The sequence below is a fragment of the Wyeomyia smithii genome, chromosome 2 (genome assembly GCF_029784165.1).
Source record: "Wyeomyia smithii strain HCP4-BCI-WySm-NY-G18 chromosome 2, ASM2978416v1, whole genome shotgun sequence".
In the NCBI taxonomy this organism is placed as follows: Eukaryota; Metazoa; Arthropoda; class Insecta; order Diptera; family Culicidae; genus Wyeomyia; species Wyeomyia smithii.
This window is the reverse complement of record NC_073695.1, coordinates 168,483,315-168,507,622: the sequence shown is the minus strand read 5'-3', so window position 1 is coordinate 168,507,622 and position 24,308 is coordinate 168,483,315. Positions and strand designations below refer to the sequence as shown.

Sequence of the window (24,308 nt, the reverse complement as noted above, 5' to 3'; positions counted from 1 at the left end):
AATTGTAACAGTGATCCCGTAATTACACCGTAATTACGGTGAAACAAATTAAAGTAGTTATGATTCACAATCAAATCAAAAACTTATTTTCGTTCATTTTTGACGAAATTATTGTTATGCCTCAAAGGCATCGCTTATTCATGAAATTTACAGAAATTATAGAACAAGCGCATATATTGAGGGTTTAATGCCACAAATTGGTAGGATCTTGGATACTATTATCAGTCAACCAGTCGAAACACGCGGGAGTGATACGAATTCAAACGGATATTACTGTACTATCTATTTAAAATTCCAAGGTAATTGATATTCCGCATCATTATGATTAACTATTCAACTTTTAACCGCGAATTGTGAATCCATCGATTTATTTAATAGCTCATCAGTTTCACGTTGTGTTATAAAATTTATTTAAAAAACACTTCCGTGTTTGGCAGCTAAAATCACTTGCTCGCTCAATCAACTAACAGGTGCCATTCTGCATTTGACCACCTTTCAACAAAGTAGCTGTAATGTCAGTTGATGCGAAAGATCAAAGTGTTCAAACCATTTTCCCAGTTCCTGCGGGTGCATTGAGAAATAAATTATATGTAAGGGTAAGGGTACTATAACTTTATCGGTGATCTAATAGTGGAACACTCACTAAACGTTTATTCGCTGTGATGTTCAATTGAGACAACAATTTTGTTTGACATCATCAAGCATATGGCCTCTTTAAAAACCAAAACCCCGTGGCGAATATCTTAGGACAGTTAGGGATCATTCATATAATACATAACGCGCTCAGGGGTGGGGGGGTATTCAGCGATGCGTTACTTTGCGTGTGTCAAACATGTAAAATTGCGTTACGTGGGGGTGGGTGGGTATTGAAAATTGCCAAATTCCGCGTTACGTAATATTTGAATAGTTCCTTACGTAGCTACGTAACTTTACACCTTCAATGATGGTTTTTACTTCAGCCTCAAAACATTTTGGAACGAAAATACTTGGGAATGAACTTATGTGTATTCTGTTTGAGTTAGGAAATAAGGGGGGAGAGACGTTGTTTGCGTTATCTTACTCACTGTTACATAGAAGTCGAAAATCTTTTTTCCGTTAGGTACTCAACTTGTGTCCCAAGGCTTTGTGACAACAGTAAAGATAAATACTTGTTTTAATTACCAGTAACAATGTATCTCCAACCACTTTCAGAAGAACACATCTGAGGGTGATCGAATGTTTGTTGGTGCTCCCATAACTTAATTTTGTTTCTGTTTCGCAAACTTGTTTAAGGAACACTGAAGTTGTTGCTGCATAGTTTGGTTGTTTCTGGCGGAAAACGAGAAGTTGTTCCAGCAAGAGCAAATGCGCTTCTGTACCCTCTAGGAGTGGAATTAATTAAATTTATCTGAATTATTTGCATCCCAGACTTCGGGTAGAAACCTTATGACTAAAAGATGCTTTGCACATTGAGCTTGAGAGCTTCAGGAGTAGCAAATTACACTTTTGAGACCAAACGAGATCCATGCCAATCACTCGCACAACATATCATTCGATCCGAATTGCAAGTTGAAATTTTAACCTTTAAACTGCCAATTCAATTGAAAATGTTTGTTTTGATGGAAAACTGTGTGCTAATACGCCGTAACGATGAACTAGTTTCAGGGTAAGCGAGTGATGTACATTGTGCAATCCGTCTAAACGAACGTTCACACTAAAGACATTTTGCACCCAGCCGACGTAAGCAGTAAGTCCTTTATTCCTGCAATAGAGTGAGTAATTATTATTATAACAACAAACACCATAACAAGACCAATGCTTGTATTGCGTGCTAGTTAAGATTAAACTCGGGGCACAAACAATGATAACCTACACAATACTTCATATTCATTCATATGCAAAGTAAAATTATCTGCCATATCCTAGTAACACCGTTTCAAATTAACGTTCAAAACGGCAGCCGTGATTCTAATCCGCCAAAATACAAATATACAATCAAGCAATGAAATTTTATTGCCGCTCAGCTTGTCTTCACACTTATCTAGAGAATGCATTCACCCAATAGGATAATTTTTAGATTGAACAGACAATTTGTTACACATTTGTTTGTGCACACACTAGCGTGATAACAATAATTTGGGAACCATCGTTTCACAACATGCCTATTTCTAAAATGTGTGTATACGCAGAACAAAAAACATATTATGATATCAAAATCTAAACTAAAAGCTAGCCCATCCTAGACTCATCAGTTGCATTTGCATACAACAATATCCTCAACCATAGCCCATGGTAAAAGGAGAAAAAGCAAAAGTGTTGTCATCTAGACGAGCAACTATATTATTCAAGTGCAGTTCAGCGGGCGGACAAGTACTCAAGTAGTTTTCTCATAGTCTGTTACATTTTTTCACACCCCAATAATCACCTAACTAGGTTGAGTTGGTCCTCAGTGAGCTCTGTCTCACACAGTCGTACGTATTGTGACAAACTTGGAAAGTGTAACATTTTCAGTCAGCCCGCGTTAGCCACTGCAGTGGTAAACTATTAGCACTGCAGACCGATTGTAAGTTGCGGTATGCTGTGAAACTGGTTGGGAGGTCTTGAATAAATAAAAGCAAGCCAAAGTATGATATATCCAATAAAGCCAGCCGCAGCAAATGTGCTCCAAAAAGTTTCAACATTATTTCCAAGTAATTTATTTCATCGGTGTCTCTACCATAGTTTCAAAATGTGCTTATTGGCAACCGCCAGGCTTTTGGTGCTTTCGATTTCTGGGATATTTTTGTATAAAAAACCCTAAAGTCACTTTCTACGCGAGGAAAGTACGTAGCGTGTAAAATAGAATCGTCAGCTACAATAAGTGTGCATACAGTCATTTCATCGACTAATTTATTTTTTTCTTCTCCACAAAATTCTTATTACCGTCTTCACAAAATAATCTTTCAAAAAATGCGCGCCTCCGCGTCCAATTATCATATTATAAAAATTTTGTGCATTTTATCTATCGACTTACTTTATTTTATTAGCTGACGGATCTTTTACCGGTCTAGGGCCAAACGAATTAGAGATAACCAGATCCTTTTGTCTTGGGCATCTATCCTCCAGTCACCTCGTACACCAGCAGATCGTGCATATTCTCCCACCGCGCACATCCACCGAGTGTTAGGCCTACCACGGAGTAGTCAACCTCTTTCTGGTTCTCTGCTGAATATTGTTTTGGCGGCTCTCTCGTCAGGTATTTCGGCCCACTGAAGCCTGCCCCGCTTCACTATATCAGCATGTTTGTATACCTGTTACAACTCGTGATTCATGCGTCTGCGCCACTTTCTATCTTCCAATTTACAGCCAAGTATCTATCGCAGAGCTTTACACTCAAATACTCCGAGCACTCGTCGATCAACCTCCTTCAGCATCTATACCTCATGTCCGTAAAGGGCAACCGGGAATCAGCGTCCTATACAGCGCTAGTTTAGTGCGAGTTTGCAATATACGGAACTTTAGCTGGTTACGTAGTCCGTATGATACGACATGCGAATCAGCTTAATTATTTTCGTCGGGAAACCGTGTTCCAGTATTACCTGCCAAAGCTCGATTCTTTTCACTGAGTCGTATGCCGCCCTAAAATCCACAAACAGATGGTGAGTCTGTAAGTTATACTCCCGGAATTTATCGAGGATCTGTCGCAGGGGATAAGTTTTATCAGTCGTGGAACACCCCTGTCGAAAATTAGCCTGGGAAACCTGGTACTTTACCGATGAAGGAATCCGTGACGGGCTCTGAATAACAGGATATGGGAGAGTAGGGTGGGACAAAAAATAAATGTTAGCTCCCATGCACTTTTCGCGTTCCTAATGGGTCCTATAACAACTGCCTACATCTCTAGAGAATAAGTATTGAAAAAGTGGATTTTCCCATATAAAATCGTATGGAAGCTTTAAAAATCGGGCGCAAATCGGGCGTTTCACCGATCGATCTGAAAAGTTACACAGTTGTTATAGGACCCTAAGGAACACGCAAAGTGCATGGGAGCGAAAAAATAACACCATCGCTTTTTTCCCATATAACCGTGTCCCAGTCTAATAGGAGAGCACTTTATATGCGGAAATGAGCATCGTAATGCCTCGATAATTGCAACAATCCAGTCAATGGCCCTTCTTATAGGTTGGGCATATGAGGCCTTCCAACCAGTCGTTCGGCATTTGTTAATCCGCCCAGATCTTCAGTATGATCTGGTGGATGGCATGGTACAGCCGTTCTCTTCCCGCTTTTAGAAGTTCGGCCGGGATACCATGCTTCTCAGATGCCTTGACGTTTTTCAGCTCACTTATCGTTTTTAACCTCCACCAGCGTTGGTGCCTTCCAGCTTTTTCGTCGCTCATAATCCTCGTCCTATTCCTGTTTAGCTCCTTTCGCTCTTCACCGTTCATTAGCGCCTGCAGGTGCTCCTTCCACCTGGCTGTTTCACCTGTCGGTTTGTCCGTAAGCAGGTTGGCGTCCTTGTCATTACACATGACCAGCATAGTAAAATTCCTGCTTTTTACTATGTTGACTGTTCTATAGAAGCTCGTTTCTAGCAAAGTTGTCCTCTGCGCTCGCGAGCACTTGCACGCCGTGCTTGCGCTTCTTTCAACGGTGGACTCTATTTTCGGCAGCTCTTATCTCCCTGTATCTCTCTTTGTTCTGACCTGTCGCCACAGTGAGCATGCGGCTCCTGACACGGATCTTTTCGTCCGTTGCTCTCTGGCTTTCAGCATCAAACCAACTGTTATGCTGTCGTCCACGCGTTTTATCTGCCACCTTTCTCGCAGTCGTTTCAATAGCACTGTGAATATTACTCCACAGCCCATTCATGTCTTTCAGTCGATCCTTCTGCTGGTCTGCGATCCATTGATCTAGCTCGCTGATGCTACGCTATCAGCCTAGCGTATGTTGAAACGCATCGTCCTCCCTGTGCGAGATTTCGGCACGTTCGACAACCATGCGCGGATCTTACAAACGACGAGATAAATGTCAAAGCCAGCGCTTGATACCCGAAACGACACAACATCAGTAACATCCGACCGTTAATCAGTACGTGATCGATTTGGGAGAAAGCTTCTCCATTTGGATGCCTCCAGGTGTGTTTTCGAATATTCAAACGTGGAACAGGAGCTACATATGGCCATTCCTCTGGCCGCGGCAAAGTTTATCAGCCTAAGGCCGTTTTCATTAGTTGACGAGTGGACGCTATGGCTTCCAATGACAGGACGGAAGAATTCCTTTGTCCCAACCTGCGCGTTTGCATCTACGATGACGATTTTTACGTCGTGTTGTCTGATTTCCCAACACTTTGCCGCCACTGTGGTAGATGTGGTACTTAAAAGAAGTGCGTGCAATAGGATCTAATGCACGGATTTCCCTTTCTGCGAAATTTGGCCACCGAACTGCCTGAATCGCTGCGATTTCGACTTCCTGCCATACCGCTGTAGTTGTCGAGCAAGCAAGCCAGCTCGCGCCGGTTGATTGAGAGGTCGGATACTCCAAGTACCCAATTTCTGATTGTTTTCCGTTTTCTGTTTCTGTGTTCGTTGCTTAAATATTTGCCAATTGTTCCCTTCCATATTCCGTTATTCGTGGTTAGGAGAGATTTCTGCTACCTCACCAGGGTCGCGATCCTATATCCTGCTGATGGGGGTGCTATCTTAAGTGTAGCTGGCGGGATACAGCATTTCATGATTCAGCCGCCCGCTCCTGGTCAGACGCTGTTGTACGCCTCTCCTAATATGGGGATACAGTCGCGCACGTCGCCCTTCTAAGTCAGCATACGACCAAAGTTTCCACCGGGGGTTAGTTACCCGATCTCCGCTAAGGTTACTCTTATCCCGATGGGTACCTCAGGGAGGTTGGGATAGGAGTTGCTGGACAGACGTGAGTGACCACATTAGGGTCTCAAGCCATTCGCCAACCATCAATCTATCGAATGTCACATTAAATATTGTATCCCTTACGTATGTATAGTCGTGTAGGTCTTACTAAACTAAACAACTGTGCATACTTTTTCACGACAATGTATCTTAAATAACATTTGAAAAGTTTTGAAGTTTCTAAACTTTTTTATAAAAATTGATATATCTTAAATATGGTAAGAGCTAGCGACAAGTTCTCAAAGGATAGATTTTGGGAAAGCGTTGAAATTAAGATCCTTCACTGAAAAAGATTAGCAGTTTATCATATTCATATGATCATATCATATCATATAATCATATTAGCAGTTTATCATATAGATAATGTAGTTACATAAAACCTTTCTGAACCTTGCAAAAAAGTTTTGTCTTTTATAGTGTAGACTTGACAAAGTACATTTTATGGAACAATTGTAGAGCTTTGATTTGGCAGTAATGCTTTAAAGACGCATGGTCGTTTAGAGGCAAATACACTTAACATTGTTAGAAATGAAAAAGTTTTTGATAGAAAAACCTTTTTTTTCGAATTAGCAATTTTAGGCAGCAAAATTGGCTATCCAAAAAACTTCAATCTCAACAGGTTTGAACTGACATTTTTGTTGAAATTGAAATTTTTTTTCTAGTATGGGATCTCAAATTTAATTTTTTTCATTATTATTTAATTGAAATTTAACTTCTTAAATGTTATTTCTAGACAACTTGTCTCTAGCTATTGCCATTTTTAGATATATCGATTCATAAAAAAAACTTCAGACCTTTCCTCTGGCTTTATTCATTCAAAACATTTGACAGTGTGTTAAGAATGGCCCATCGCTCATATGTACCGGCCTACGAAAATAAACCACGGTTTTTCAGCACCCCAAAACTGATCGTTCGCCCGAAAGTTTACCGAAACATCACGATTTTTGTGTGCATTATACATTTTCTAATTAAGATTTCTGTCAATGTATTCCTTTCATTATACAAATGTTGCGCTATGCATTTCCCACATTTTTTTGTGCAAAGTCAGAGCAATTATTGTGCCTTTTGAGAGGACACATTGATTAATTAGGGCTTGAAGTTTTGCGTGTAGAAAGGAATTGTAATTAGCGGTATTGGCACGAGTAACGAGGTTGGTGACACTCCTTCCTTACATAATAAGTCCTTCTCAGCATAAAAACAAACAGTAAATTGTAATTTGGCGATGGATGGAAAGAGGATCAGTTTAGTAGAGCATTAACCTCCGCGGAGAGAAATCGGTTTTTACATCGAAAAATGACATTCAAACTTATATTACTCAGCAACCGCATGCATAATTGGCACAAAGTATATTGAATGTTGAAAATCAATCTGTTCTATAACTACTCAGAATATTTTATCGTTAGAAATTTCAAGTAGGGGTACTGGGGGTAAGACCGTCACCTCTAGGGTTTTACTAGAAAACGCTAATTAACTGTGTTTTGGAATATGTGAAGTGTTGGTATTTAATATTTTAGACATTTTAAGACATATCGAAGCCACCGTGAAACGTCAAACGTCAAAATAATAGACAAAACATACACTACTGCAGCTGATGCGTAAACGGATGTAGTTTTTCGTGAGTGGAACTTAAGCTTTCATTCATTTGGAAAGACTAAAATAGTTTCGTTACTCTACAATTTATTGCCTGTATTGTTAGCAATCACAGGAATTCGATCTGAGGTAAATTGAAGCGATAAATTTGTAGAAATACTCTTTTTAATAGAATGTGTGCTGTCGGGGTAACACCGTCACCCAGTGAGTGGGGTAAGCCCGACATGGTCTGAGGCTAGTTGGATGTTACTGACACATATTTCTCATCTATTACCGATGTCTCGCTAATAAATAAATTAATTAATCGACTTAGAACCATGCACTCAAGCTTTTCTGTGATTTATGAATGATTCCAAGGGTTAGTAGAGGTGCCAAATGTACTGAATCAACTCACAAAACTGACGGCTTTCCCGGTGGTATTTGAAATATGCTCCGGTGTGGTCAATGTGATACTGACTTCAATGAAACTAGTTATTATTATGATTTAAAGTGCCACATGATAGGCTTGCCGAGTATCAAATTGTTTCATTGTTTCTACATAATGTTCACCGGAACTTGTTCCGGCAATCTGCCCAGAACCAGCTAACCGACAAGAACCAAATTCAACAGTAACATACAGAAATGTAAGATTTGCCATTCGGCGGTTTCCGAATTCAAATTGGTTCAGTTTACTCGAGTAAATTCATGAACAAACTTAGGTGCCGGTGTTACCCCCAAGGGGTGCCGGTTTCACCCGCACTGATTGCTAAACGTCATTTTTATCTTAGTTTCAAAACTTCACTATTCCTTGTAAAATAACAGTTTGAAAGCACTGAAAACCTTCATATCTTGTAGAAAACAATCTGGGCAATGATTCTGTGAAAGAAAAATAACAATATTCGCCATCAAGTGCTGCTAAAGAATCATTTTCCTTAGGGGGCCGGGCTTACCCCCAGTACCCCTATAGTTGTTAAACTGTTATCAAAGTTTATTTGTCAGGTGATGCCATATGGCATCACCCGCGAAGAATGGGTTAAGCTTGAAACGAATAGGTAAAACCTTACACACAAGCATGGATATAAATGATAAACGTCTCATGTACTTCAATAGTGATACTGCAAACAATATAAAGTGCGGAGTATAAAAAACCCCTGAGCAATATCACAAAAGATCAATTGTCTCTGGTTGCAGTGATAAAGTCTACACATTGCTTGAAACGTTAAACCCAGTTAAAACGTGATATATTGTACTTTTACAAAAGTGTCGACAGTTTTGAAAAAAGTTCTTATAGGATAACATGGCTTATAAATAATACAAATTAGATCTCTATGTCTTGAAAGATATCTATATCGTGTCTCCATCTTGAATCAAATCACTGATTACACTGGTCGACAAAGGGGAAAAAATGCTGACCTCGAGCTCAAATTAGTTGGCCTGAAATGATTATAGCTTTTTAACCATTCCTGTGAAATTTGGTGTCTCTAGGCAATGTAGAAATGCGTCAACTTAACGTTATTCAAACTTCAACGTTATTTCTACGAGCAAACTCATTTAAGTCTTTGAAAAAAATGTTGGTGGCTAGATGGAACCAAAATCCACAAGATTAGTTAAAAAGCTATAGTCTTTAATTTTTTTTCCAGTTTAAGCGTTAGGGACATATGTGTGTTGACCAGTGTCAGTGACAAAAAAGTCCATATAATGGACACGTTTTCGTAATGGATCCTTTTTACGACGAGAGAGATGTTTTCAAAATATAATACTTACTTACTATTTACTTTTATGGCGACAGATCATTAAGATCCTATGTCGAATCCAGAATACGTCTCCACAAAACTCGGTCTTGGGCTGCTACTCTCCAGTCTCCCCTTACACCCGCTGCTCTGGCATCCTCGTCGACAGCACACATCCAGCGCGTGCGCGGTCTGCCTCGAAGTCGTCGGCCTCTATCCGGTTCTCTACTAAATATTATCTTTGCCGGTCGCTCATCCGCCATCCGTGCTACATGGCCAGCCCACTGTAACCTGCCGTGTTTCAACAGCTTGACAATATCAGCGTGTTTGTATACTTCGTACAGCTCGTGATTCATGCGCCTGCGCCACACCCCGTTCTCTAGTTTGCCTCCGAGTATTGATCGCAGGATTCTACGCTCGAAGACCCCAAGCGCTCGTCGATCGGCCTCCTTCCACGTCCACGATTCATGTCCGTAGAGCGCCACCGGGAGGATCAGAGTCCTATAGAGCGCAAATTTCGTACGGATCTATAGGCTACGGGACCTAAGGTGGCTACGCAATCCGTAATAAGCCCTATTCGCCGCCGCAATCCGCCTCTTTACCTCGCGGCTCACCTCGTTGTCACATGTCACGAGAGTACCAAGATAAATAAATTCGTCGACCACTTCGAAAGTATCCCCATCCATCTCCACCGCAGCACCAACACCCGTAGAACTACCACGCTCTCTGCCAGCCACCATGTACTTCGTTTTGGCAGTGTTTATGGTGAGTCCAATTCTCGCAGCTTCCCTTCTGAGAGCCGTAAAGGCCTCCTCAACTACTCTACGGTTAACACCAATTATATCAATGTCGTCCGCAAAGCCCAGAAGCATGTGAGACTTAGTGATGATGGTGCCGCTCCTCTGCACACCTGCCCTTCGTATCGCACCTTCCAAAGCTATGTTGAACAGCAAGTTCGAGAGCCCGTCACCTTGCTCCAGACCATCCAACGTCACAAACGCGTCCGAAAATTCGCCCGCTGTCCTGACGCATGATGTGAAACCGTCAAGCGTCGCACGTAACAGTTTAATCAGTTTAGTTGGGAAACCATGTTCTAGCATTATTTGCCACAGCTCGTTGCGTTTCACTGTATCGTACGCCGCTCGAAAGTCTATAAACAAATGATGTGTCTGCAGGTTGTGTTCTCGAAACTTGTCAAGGATCTGTCTCAAGGTGAACATCTGATCCGTTGTAGATCGCCCCACTCGAAAACCGCATTGGTATTCTCCAACAAAGGCTTCCTGCAACGGCCTCAGTCGCTGGAACAGGATACGGGAGAAAATTTTGTAAGCGGAATTGAGGAGGGTTATGCCTCGATAATTACTACACTCGAGTCTATGTCCCTTCTTGTAGATAGGGCATATGAGTCCTTCCAACCAGTCCGTAGGTAGTTGTTCCTCAGACCATACCCTTAGGATAATCTGGTGAATTGCACTACACAGCCGCTCGCTCCCAACTTTGAAAAGTTCGGCCGGTAAGCCGTCCTTCCCAGCGGCTTTTTTGTTTGGTTTTCAAAATATAATACATTTTCAGAAATTGCAACGGGAAAATCCACATTAATCATAGACAGCAATCTTTAGAGTTAACATATCCGAGTGTACGAACACTCTAAAATTTATCCTTATACACCAGGATTTTCATACCATTGAAATCTAATCCTCGATCACTGTGCATTTCAACATGAAACGCAGAAGAAGTAAGACTGTGATTTGCGCTGCTATTTGATTGAAAAGCTCTTATGTTCAAACTGTAGGTTTCGCTGCGCACGTGTTCCGCAGAAACAATCTCACCTTGCGTCTTTTTTTGTAGTTTCCGGTTCGCAAAACAACTGGCACTCGGAGGCATGCACTCGCTATTGGTGCATAAAGTCAAGTGAATCGTTTCAATAAGCACTTCTTTCATGTTACAGTCGCTCAACGGATCCAATCGAGGCCCTGGAAGAAAGCGGGAAAGGAAGAGTAATTCACCTTCTTCACCAACCATCATCAACGGATCGAAACCGCAACTTTAACGTTAAAATCAACCATTCAACATAAATTTATTTTTTAGGAAAATAGAGCAATTGATAAAATCCAGTTTTTGGCCAATCACGTAGGTATTAGTAGTTAATGTATCGACTTTAAGATGAAAAGGTAAATGCAAAAAGAATAACATCGAATGGTTTGCATATCTAAAAAAAAAGGTAAAAAAAGGAGGTAAAATATAACGAAAGAATAAGAACCAAACACACGCAACACTTCAAGCGAATGAGTTTCGGATTGTGCTCTCACGTCGTTCGTTGAAGGGATTTCAATGAACATAGGCAACCCTACTTCGAACGGAATCGGATGCTAGATGGACAGCCTACTGGCCAATCAATGTATCCTTCCTTTCTACACGATAGGCTCGAAAATGAAAGCAGCTCAATCGATATTGTATTCTGCGTAATAGTATGGTAATCAATGAGTAGGCTCGTTAAATCAACAAATCAAAGGATACGAATCTAGTTTTGGGTTTAGCCATTGCGAAATCTAATGTCACGTCTATGCCATACCGGGGCAGTATTACGTGGTTTATACAACCCGGTGGTATCGATCTTGTATTTTGAAGCTGCCGTGTGAAACAGTGGCGCTAGTCTCATTTATGTTTTTGAAGGTTTGTTCACACAGCAGTGTGAGCGTGATGAGCGAAGCATAATATATGTTGTACAGAATTATGCGCTTGAATCAATTTAATTATTTAAAAATGAGCTTAACTCAACTTTGTAAATGTTTAATAGTGGCGGCGATGAGTACGTTAAGATACGTTGAGGTGTTATTCCTTACATCATCGCGCGATGTCAGCTGCCTGCAAGAAACATCGCCGTTCGCAATCGGCAAAAATAAACGTGGTGTACATTCTATAAGAATGCAAGGCATTTATTTTTTGTTTAGTCATGCAAGTACTCGACGCTATGTGCAATAAATATATCACCCGAAAACAACACATAACTCGCCAAACATGTGAAAAGGGCCCATGTACCATATGTAAACAAGCAAAATTTTCTCGTTTTTTGATCAATACAAGCGAAATCTGCTCTTACCAATAAGATTTATTGATAAAGAATTAACTCTTTATCAAAAAATTTTATTTGTACGAGTAGATTAAGCTTGTATTCATTGAAAAACGTGAAATTGTGGCTTGTTTACACATGGCACATGGGCCCTTTTCACATGTTTAGCGAGATAAGCACACTGCCGCAGAACACCGACACTGTATGCACGTATGAACACTGCTTTTTTTCGTATTTCGATGAACCAGCTGACAAATTGCATTATCAACAATAATAATAAAAAACAATAATGTCTTTGAGATATTTGACATCTACGATTGGCTTCTTAATGAACACTGCTGATACAAACGCGTTCAACTGGCTGATTGTGATGGTAGTCAACTAAACATGTTTAATCAAAATTCGATTGGTTGATTGGCAACATAAGCACAACTGCCGGCAAATATTTGATTGTGGCTAGGTAACCAGATTTTTTCTGTCGTAGTATTTATAGCGCACCATGATGTATAAGGACATGGTGTAACGGTATGTCAAAAGCAGAATCGGCCATATTGGAAAAAAGTTGCCAGAGAATAAGTTGGTTTATAAACAACTAGTGCATAAAAATTATCGCATCTGATAATATATCATTTGGATGCATTAATATTCTAAATGCTACCGATATTCATTCATTTAAGGAACAATTCAACTTGAAAAACCTAAATTTGCGGTATTCATTCGCCTAGTTAGTAAGGATATATCAACAAACACGGAAAAGTTATTTGCTATTGCATAGTGATGCATCGTCTCCAACCCTCCAAAGTGAAAAAACGCGTCCTCACCCCGCGAATACTTTTCAGTCAAACCGTTACACCATTTTCTACTAATCATGATAGCGCATTAGGCAAATAAAACTAGGGTTTGCAATCCCGGGAACGATTTCCCGGGAATTACCTTTTCCCGGGACTCCCGGATCCCGGGAACAGAAATATTGATTCCCGGGATTCCCGAGCTCTTCAAAAAATTTCACAAGATTTAATATAATTCCCCATACAATTTTGCAATACAACTTAATATACTATCAAAACTAACGTCATTAAAGTGTATAGCAGCTTTAAAGTGGGCATTATACGAAGTAAATATTTCTTTGAAATGACGGTCAATATTCACTTGCCGAGTACTAGCAATTTATTTGCTTCGGGTATTTGTCGAAAATATTTGCTGTCTTATTCAGCAAACGCAAAATTAGGTAAATATTTGCTTCGTCCAATGTCGTTCTTGGACAGTTAGTTCACTACTGAGCGAATAGTGATTTCTTTCTTTGTCCATTGATAAAAATTAAACTAAATTGATCAAGAAAATATTTAATAAAAACTCATAATTTAATAAAAACTCAGTCAGCGTAATTTGGGTCGTGGCCGCGATTTCACACGAAAAATCATCTTTGGGATTAATTACGTTTACATTCAAATGCTCTGAAACTAACTTATTTAGAGTCATATTGAACAGATTATTAATTATTCTATCATTTCCTGCCGGTTTGTCTAGGTCTTTCAAAGAAAACTACCGAGAGGCTAAATAACGTTCTAGTTGAACAATCAAAATTCTTACATGGAATCATACTCTCTAATCAATGGTGATACCAATTCCAAAAGGGTTTGTTATGCCAATGGAAACTAAATTTACTATGCAGTTTATTTTTTGAAAATAATTCGCATCGTGTAATGGCATAGTTAATATATTTGAAAAAATTAGCGAAGAGGCTCTGATGTAAACTTGAATAAGTTTTGTTTTGTAATTCGTTTTTCATGCGAATTGATAATGAAATTATAAACGATTTTTAGATACTTTTTAGTTTTAAACTTTTTTTGAAATCTCATTTTTGCTAAGAAATTTTACCTATTCCCGGTTCCCGGGAATTCCCGGGAAATGAGATTTTTTATTCCCGTTTCCCGGGAAATCAATTCCCGGGAATATTGCAAACCCTAAATAAAACTGTGAACGTTGATGAATTAGTATCATATGAAAGAGATAAAAACGGTAATTAAAATCAATAAACTATGGACTATAAAAAATACATCTTCACACTTTGTGGTCTTCAATGTTTCATACTTTGCGCCATTCACCTTTACTGCTTCTGTATATTTTTTTTCGAAAATACTGAGGCACTCGCCATCTACATGGGAAAACTCTACATACCTATCTAAACTACTCTTGGGTACATTACATAGGTATCTAAGCTCAATTCGAGACTATTTGGATTTTTTTAGAGTATACAAACAGCGTTAGGTTTTAGGTTGAAGGATCCCGTCTACATCTAGAGATTTTATTTGTTTACGGAACAATTAGAATTCATTCGTTTACGTATCATACGAAAGTTTTGCTTACGACTTAAAGGTTTTAAAAATTTGAATCAGTGATGAAAGTTTGTAATTGACTTTGACACCGCTGCCACCACAATCCTACATATATATATTCAATACCAAATTTCACATCAAGAACATGAATTCGGTAAAAAACTGCTTTCAATAATGAATCAACAGAATTTTCAACTTCCCTCACACGGTAATAAGGCATCGTTACTCTGCCAGATCCCACTCTCTCAAATGTTAGTAACATTTTTGCCTTTCTCCTAGAAAGGTATAGCAATCACTTGCAAAACCGAAAGTACAAAAGTGCTCCAAAAGGCCGAATGGCATATATCAATCGACTCAACTCGACGAGCTGAGCATTTTCTGTATGTGTGTGTGTGTGTATGTGTGTGTATGTGTGTGTGTATGTGTATGTGTGTGTGTATGTGCAGATTTTTATTCTCACTCACTTTTCTCAGGGATGACTGGACCGATTTTCATGAGAAATTAATTGCAAATGAAAGGTCTTGTTGTCCCATTAGACCCTATTCAATTTTATTGTAATCGGATTTTTAGTTTAGAGGTTATGTATCAAAATGTAAAAATAATGAAACATCATTATCTTGAAAACTACACAACCGATTTGAACAAAATTGGTTTCAAATTAACGGGCTACTTGAAAAACTCCTAACTTTTGAATTTTATAAACTTGTGAACTTGTGGTTCAAAAGTTATGAAAAGAAACATGTTCTGAAGACTGTTTAATCTCACTCATGTTTCTCAGAGATGGCTGGACCGATTTTCATAAAATCAGTGTCAAATGTAAGGTCTAGCTGCCCCATAAGACCCTATTAATTTGTTTTGCAATCGGACTATTACTTTGCCTGTTATGTTTAAAAAGGTGAAATCCAGCTTTTCATAGGAACATATTCCGAAGACTACTTGAACTCACTCACTTTTCTCAGAGATGGCTGAACCGATTTCCACAAAATAAGTCTAGCTGCCTCATAACACCCTATTGAATTTGACTGTAATCGAACTGTAACTTCGTCCGTAATGTATCGAAATGTAATAATCACGAAATTTCATTATTTCAGAAACTACACAACCGATTTGATCAATATCATTATCAGATGAGCGGGCTAGTTAAGGGGTAATTGATGAATTATGATTGAACACATGGTTTCAAAGTTTGGGTGCCCTATACGTTCCCATTTCATTTGATTATAATCGAATTAAAGCAACCGTTATGTATTAAATTGTTAATAAAACAACGAATGTCTATTATCTCAAAGATTACATAACTTATTTGAACATAACTAGTGTCATACGAACGAGTCATCTCTCGAACTTACAAATAACAAATTTCATAACAATTTGATATGTGGCTCAAAAGTTATGGAAAGAAAAGAAATTCAAAGGCTATTTACATTTGCATCGACTGGGAAAATGCAAAATTATTAAAAAATGTACGAAAAACATCGAACCTAAACGCATGGGAATCAATGTACATCACCACCGCCGACAATCCATTAATGAATGAGGATGATCCCCCAATACTCTCTTCGCTCTTCCACCTGACAAAGCTGTAACAGTGGTGAAATTGTGATATATAGAAGACAACAACTACTATGTGCAACTAGTCGGACATCGTCCAGCTGATGGGCAAGATCGCTGCCCGAAACCGGTCGACTAAAAAGGTAAATCAAATTCCTTTTTTATGTTTTGTAAGAACAATAAGTGTTGTGTCCTGTCTCTCGTCGCGTTCCGTGAGTATTTACAACTACCATAGGATATGATCAAAGTCAAATAACAAATCGTTTGAAATGATTGGTTTCATCGAAATGACAACATCCTCGACTTTTGACTTCTGTACATCGCTTTAATTCTGAATATATTCATATTGGGTGGTATTCGGTCATTTTCAGCAGATTTTCTGGCATCAATCTGACACCGGAAATACCCATATTGGAAGGAATTTTCTTGTTTTGGTTGTTTTCCAGAAACTAAAAGTGGTCGTCTTTAAATTCAAAATGGTGTCCAGGGTCAATGTTTGGTTTCTATGCATCATCTCGATTACGGAAATATCCATATAGAGTATTATTCGGTAATTTTCGACTGTTTCCTAGAAGTTACCCTTTAGCAATTCAAAATGGTGCCTGAGGTCAATTGTTAGCTCATTGCATCATTTTGGTTCCAGAAATACTAATATTGGATGGCATTTGGTTTTTTAGGCTGTTTTTCACAAACCGGAAGTCGCCATCTTGGATTTCAAAATGGTATTTAAAATAATTTCTGGTAGAATGTTTTTAGAGGTAACAAATATGTCCATAATGGTTCGACGCCCCTCCCTCTTCTAGAAGCACATGTTCCTGGGAAACAGCCGAAAATGATCGAATAACACCCAATACCGGAAGTCGCCATATTAGAATTCAAAATGGTATCTGTGGTCGATTTTGGCTCCTGTGTATCATTCTAGATCCGGATATTATTATATTGGGTGTAAATCGGCCATTTTTGGCTGTTTTCCAGAAACCGGAAGTTGCCATCTTACAATCCAAAATGTTGCCTGAGGTCGATTATGGAACATATTTGTTACCTCTTAAAACATTCTCCTGCCAAATTTGGTTCCATTTAGTTGGTTAGCTCTCGAGATGTGCAGAAATTTGTGTTCCATTTGTATGGCACCCCTCCCTTCCGAAAGATGGAGGGGTGTCAAACATTATGGACATATTTGCTACCACTAAAAACATTTACCTGCCAAATTTGGTTCCATTTAGTTGATTAGTTCTCGAGCTGTGCAGAAATTTGTGTTTCATTTGTATGAAACCCCTCCTTTCCAGAAAAAATAAAAAAAAAATTTAAAAAAAAACTTCAACGATGTTTGTTTATTATTTTGAGAAAACTGTGACTACATTATTTCTCCTAATATTAATTCTGATCAACTAGCTCGATTGTCAATAACAGTTTTGCACACTTAAGAATGGCTCCCGAGCTCGGTAATGCATCACTACCTATATTTCGGATATTTTGTGCCAAAATTTCAGTTAGGTTGAACCGAGATTTACGAAATCATGTAATAGCTGCCATTTTTTCAACCGAGTAGTGTCATTCTCGGCAGCAAATTACCGAGATTTTACAGTACATTCCAAGTGCGCGGATTGCAATATCGCATTCATTGTATCGTTGCAGAGTCTGTTAAAAACAAGGGGGTCCTTTGGCTGTCAAACTCCATACATTTTCCATCTACCACTCATTCATTCTGGTACCAGCGTTTCTGGTACCCACTTTCTGGTTGGTTTGCCCTAAAACTAGTGCAATAGAATAAACGTCTCAAATTGTCGGTAAACTTACTCTCGAATAAATATCGTTTTAGATGGAAAAAACAAGAACTCAACATGTGTTTTAAGTACAATGTGCAGTTTCAATGAATAAGATAGTTTTTGTAAGTATTTGAAATGAAATATTGACGCCGCAATGAATTGATGATTGGTAGGCAAAATGTTGACGTTTAAAGTCCCCTGGTTAAAAAGTATTGTCTAATCTATTCAATCACTTAAAAAATCTGTACTTATCTGTGCTTTTTCTCGACAATCTGTAATCTGTACGGTACAGATTCTGTACCGAAAAACCCGAGAAAATCAGTACATTTCCAGATAAATCTGTACAGTTGGCAACAGTGCTCTAGATATTACTGTAAAACGATTTCAAATAAGTTAATCTTACGTCGAGGTAAACTTATTTCAGTGTTGTAGGAGAATTGTGGCAAAAATGATATGTTGCTGACATTATAAATGGATAGAACTCCTTCTCGATGTTTGAAAATTAAAAATTTTACTTAATAATGAAACTTTTCATTTCTCAAACATTTAAAATTGCGCCAATTGCGCCAACTCAAGGAAACTGATTCTTGCATCAAAATACATAAAAATAATCGTACAAAGAGGCCAAAGCAAATTCAAAATCGATGCACTGTGTAATCGAACTCTAATCATAACATTGATATGTTTAAATTCCCATAATTTCTTATTGTAGATTGAAGGCTAGCAATATATCGAAGATTTACCATCCATCGTAAAATTCCTTGTCACAAACCCGATTTTCTCCGTAGACATCAGCAACTGCCGTAGCACCGTCAATGTCAATTTAGGTAAATCAAAATCGTGTATGTCAAAACAATATAAAGCAACGTTCTGTGTTACTGACGCAACTTGTGAAAGTTTCAGCTGGCTGCGTGGGATTATGGCTACGAACACACGACTCCTCAACCAAGCAACGAATTTCCACGTCTCCTCCGCTGGACAAATTCGATTATAATTAATTGAATTGAAACTTTCATCGAAATCGCCTGCAAGATCTCGGTCAGTCAAAGAAAACTCAATCAGGGCTGACACTTTGTCTTATTCGCTTTACCTAAGCGTTCCGACCCCGGAGGCTATCTTACGCTTTCGATTCATTCATATCTACGGAGCGTAGATAATGAAAATCATTTCTATGTGACCTAAGGCAGTTGGAGTGGCGGCGGCTTGTAAACATGTGTGATCCGTTGACTGGTCTACTATACCCAATTTATCACGTATCCATATCTTTGATCTTTCTGTGGCTTGCAACTCATCTCCGAATTACATAAATATCAGGGTTTGTTATTGCGACTGCCGTTGTAGAAAGAAAAGCATTGCATTTTTATAGTATGATTTTAAATAATACTGGCAAAAAAGTATAGAACTTCAATACTGCTCACCGCATAGGAAACACGCCAAACAAACTTCACGCGATGCAGCTGAAAAATCAAATTCTCTAGAAAAAAATTATGAATGAAAATACCAAATGAACACTGGCAATATGGAAATTTTTGCTGTCTAACTGAATTGCACTCTGAAGCATGATGAAGGTAAATAGTGCCACAAAAACAAAAAAGACTATAGCGCCATAACAGCACGAGAAAGTTTTATGACAGGCAAACGGAATGATGGAAAGGCATAGCGCCTGTTCTGACATAATTTCATGCTTATGAAGCACGAAACCCACACTAATAGCCTTATGTCCAACGAATGTTTTTCAACCAGTGCCATGATACAACTCACCTAGTTTATGATGCCTGACGTCACGTCACATTGACTTTAGGACGATGAATTTTTGCCTTCCATTATGCAGTCTTCCAACCTCTTTTACACGATTGGGAATTGACCGTTAAGTCAAATAAAAACGAACGAATCGCTTTCAGTTTCAATGTTACTATCTATGTTACATATGTTAAAGTCACTATAAGAATATAAATAATAACAATAATACAATTTATTGTCTTTTGAAAACACACACTGGTCTAAAACTGTACTGTAGTTTTTTTGCTGATAAAATTATCGAAGTATATTATTGACCAATCAAACCAGATTCAGAGCGGCTTTTCACCCAAAATGTAATATGAATAATGCATACAAACCCAGCACAAACCTACCTTACCTCACTTGTCAAACGACAAGTTAATCTTCTTGCATCAAAATATATTAACCGCACCGTCTGTGCTATCCGTTAAATCAGTGAATGTTAACCTGGTGGATTTCGATGATCTGGTGTTAAAGATGTTAGTAAAATAAAAAAAAACTTTCTTGTTTTTCGTTACAAAATATTTATTTGGCTTTTCTTTTGCAGATGCAATAATTATGATGAAGAAATCGCATTCTTATTTGCATGTTATATTTCCTATTTTGTATATATCTGCAAACCACTGCCGCAGTAAAAAAAGGCAGCAGTTTATCCACCGCTGCTACAGGCAAACTAGGTCTTTTACGCCCACAGAGTTCAGACTAACACAGGTCGGACCCGATGGCGCATAATAAGTACGGTGTAAATCAAAGGCGTGAAAACGACTGACGAATAAATATTCATATCTTGAAGCTACGAATCGATGAATGAAAACACTATCGTCGTGCGGTACGGTGTATACGCTATAGCAAGCTTATTTGCGCGGGAGTGAATCACAACACAAGTAATCAATAAGTGAGCATCTCCCGTGCCTGTCAAAGGCCCCACTTGCTTCAATATTTAACTTATAGTGAACAAGCTGAGAAAGCATGATGAAATGAAAGGTAAACTATTCATGGCGATAAATTTATGTTGAAAGTTTGAAAAAGGCATAATCCAGGAGGATTTCTAGCCATAAGAAAGAAGCCTTCCTGCATAATACAAGCTCAAACTTCTCTATCCCATATTTCAAGCCAGATTAAGAGGGAATGTCCTCTTGCAGTTTCTAAGAATCGATTATTTTTGTCTTAAATGACATTTAGCTCTAGAATAGCTTTCATGTAGCATTAGAGACCTCTATTCATGTTCTTCTAGACGATTCGGTATAAGTCCTCTCACCAGTCCACTATATACTTCAAAATCTTTAAATGCGTTTTTTTCCGATAAATGTTTTTTACAAATTATACTCTTAATTTTCATTAGTTTGAAAAAGCGTACGTAGAATTCAATTAATAACTTCATTAGTTTTTCTGTTTCATCGTTTTATTCAAATCCATTTTTCCCGTTTTGTGATGAGCAATTCCACAAAAAACGGGCAACCATTTTAATCCACTTTTGATACGGTTGAAACTTTTATAGCTGGTTCCATGGCAAAGGATGCCATTTTATGCTATTGTTTTTTTTTTTTTTTTTTTGTTTTTGAGCAGCTATGTAAAATTCTATGTAGAAAAGTTATTGATGATTACAAATATTTTTAGCATCTAAACGGTTTGTTTAATTGGTGTCACGCCTCCGGCGAAGTTGTAGATAATAATTTTGTCTTCCTGAAAAAATATACACTCTGAAAAGCAGATTTTTTCAAGAAAAAAGTTGAATAAAACTAAAAGTATTATTGTCTGAAAAAACATATTTTTACAAAATTTTTTTTTATAAAAAATACGAAAGATTAGCTAAACATTGGAAAATAAGAAACAAGAGAGATAAACCTTCCAGCAAATAGAAAGAGTTGAAGCCAGAACGTTTGGTTTGCTTGGTATAAAGTCTCCAGCAAAGTTGCAGGCAGTAATCTTGTCCTTGAAAAAATATACACCGTGAGACAAAAAGATTTGAAGAAAAAAAAACAAAAAACTGTATAAATTAATTTGGCAAAATACTTTTTATGAAACTGAATTTTTTACTGCAAAAGTTACATATTATAAATTAACTGAAACTAATTTATTATACTTGAAAAAATAAAAGTTAAATTTGTCAAAAATAAATCATTTTTCAATTGTTTTTGCCTTTCTCCTAGAAAGGTATAGCAATTACTGGCAAAACCGAAAGTATAAAAGTGCTCTAAAGGGCCGAATGGCATATATCACTCGACTCAGTTCGACGAGCTGAGCATTTTCTGTAAGTGTGTGTGTGACAAAAAATAAATGTTAGCTCCCATGCACTTTTCGTGCTCCTCATGGGTCCTACAACAGCTTTGTAAATTTTCAGATCGATCGGTGGAACTATATTTTTGCGCCCGATTTTTAAAGTGTCCATACGATTTTATATTGGAAAACCCACTTTTTCAAAACTTATTCTCTAGAGATGTCCAGTTGGATCCTGAAAATATGAATACATGATATTTGTAGGAAATTTTCCTGGGAAAAACTTTTCTGAAGACCGTAAGCCGCTACGATGCTTACAGAAAAAGTTATTCAACCCAAACTGATTGAATGTCTGACGAACGGCTCACCATTGAATTTTTCCAGCAACACTGCTACAGCATGCTGCTATTGCAAACTTGCTTAAGGATGAGAAATATTTTCGCATGGAATTTAGCTTGAAAATGTGATTTTTGCTCATAAAGGGCGATTTTTTAGGAATTTGGTTTTTCTTTAAAAAACGCATAAAAATTACAAACTGTATGAAATCTTCATTTGAGCCGATAAATTGGTTTATGCCATTTACTTTTTTAAAGATAATTTCATTCAAATGTTGGTCACGGCTACGTTTAAATGATCCATACGAAAAGTCCAATATTGGGTCACTTTTTCGAGCATTTCGGCTAGTATCTCGCGAATAACGCGTGCAATGTTGTCTTTCAAGGAAATCCGCATAGACGAGAGACTTAACGTAGCCCCACAGAAAATAATCTAGCGGTGTTAAATCGCATGATCTAGGCGGCCAATTCACCGGTCCATTTCGTGAGATGAATTGCTCACCGAACTCATTCCGCAATATGTCCATTGATTCGCGCGATGTGTGGCACGTTGCTCCGTCTTGCTGAAATCACATGTCAAAAAGACTCAGCTCTTCCATTTCCGGCAAAAAAAAATCAGAAATCATCGCGCTATAGCGAGCGCCATTGACCGTAACGTTGCGATTTTGATCATCTTCGAAGAAGTACGGACCAATGATGCATCCAGCGTGTAAACCGTACCAAACCGTGCATTTTTCTGGGTGCATTGGCGATTCTTGTGTTGCCTCTGGTTGCTCTTCGATCCAAATGCGGCAATTTTGCTTATTAACATAGCCATTTAACCAGGAATGAACTTCGTCACTGAACACAATTTTGCGCGAAAAACATTTTTCACAGAGGACGAATTCTCGTACCGTAAAACGGGGTATCATTGACCAGCGGGGTAACATTGATCAGTTTTAACCTTCTCATGAATAGTTGAAATAAAACTGCTCCGTGATTACTTTTGCTAAAATTGAGTATAACATCTTAGTCTTGTGTCATTCGACAATATTGTATTGGTTGAAATTTTTTATTGTTTTGATGACCAAACTTTAAAATTAATTCGATCGTTATATTTCTTACTCTCAGTAAGTGCCAGAAAAAGCACTTTATACTAGTCGAATATTGAACATTTCGTATTCATTGACATGTTTTCCGAATTCGTTATTGAATTTTCTCAAACAACCAGAAAAAATTTTAGTCAAATTTATTACATTCAATGTTAATTAGTTTATATTTGTTAAGAAAGTCCAGTTTTATGCTCTAGCCAAGACAACATCCTGCCCTACACCAGGATGTTGTCTTGGCTAGATCATAGAACGTAAGAGGCTAGATCAACATACGTTTTCTGAACACAAAAATTTTACAACGATTGTTGACTTACAAAATACTTCTAAACTTCTATTTTTCGCGACCAACGTTTACGTTTTTCATCATCGAAAGGTAAAATTACATATGGCATAAAAATGCCTCGCAGTACATACCGCGGTTAAATGCAAGGACAGGACTATCCTCCGCAGTAAAAGCAATCAAGGAGAACGGGAAGCGTCTCTAAACATATTATCAAAGCATTATCTAACATTTTTAGTTCAAAAAGGTTTCAAAACTATTCAAAATTGAAACTGATCAAAGTTATCTTAAATAAGGAAAATTGAAACAACGACGAAAAATAAATGTTTTCAATGTTCAGGATTTTCGAAGGGCTTTGAAAACTAACTTCTCAAGTTCTAAGGATGCCAGTACTGGTTTTAAAAATATGAAACCTGTAATTTCAGTTGTAAAATATAAAAATACTCACGAAAAAGTGAAAAAAATGATCAATGTTACCCCGTTTTACGGTAATAAAATTCGATTATTTGTAAGCGTTGTTCAGGCGTAAGTCAGTTCATGGTGAAATGGCAAATCAAACTGAGTACATTAGACTTTGACAGCTGTCAGAATTGCGTGAACTGTCTATTCTGAATACACGAAAAACCAAATAGCAAAAAAACACCCTTTATATTGAATTGTAAATCAACGAAAGTCTATTATCTCAAAGATTACACGACTTAT

General features: G+C 38.0%; 1 protein-coding gene across 3 annotated transcripts in view; it reads right to left on the bottom strand.

The window, feature by feature from the left end:
- LOC129724439 (somatomedin-B and thrombospondin type-1 domain-containing protein-like) overlaps positions 1 to 24,308 on the bottom strand; it is a 113,616-nt gene that overhangs the window by 82,697 nt on the left and 6,611 nt on the right. The window contains exon 2 of one of the 3 annotated variants that reach the window (XM_055679355.1): positions 11,011 to 11,154. The exons of 1 other annotated variant lie outside the window; for it this stretch is intronic. The gene's annotated coding sequence lies outside the window, so the exon portion shown is untranslated. Of the gene's footprint in view, positions 1 to 9,215; positions 10,517 to 11,010; positions 11,155 to 24,308 lie in introns of those variants that run through there. One more of the 3 variants, XM_055679356.1, reaches the window with a different exon arrangement.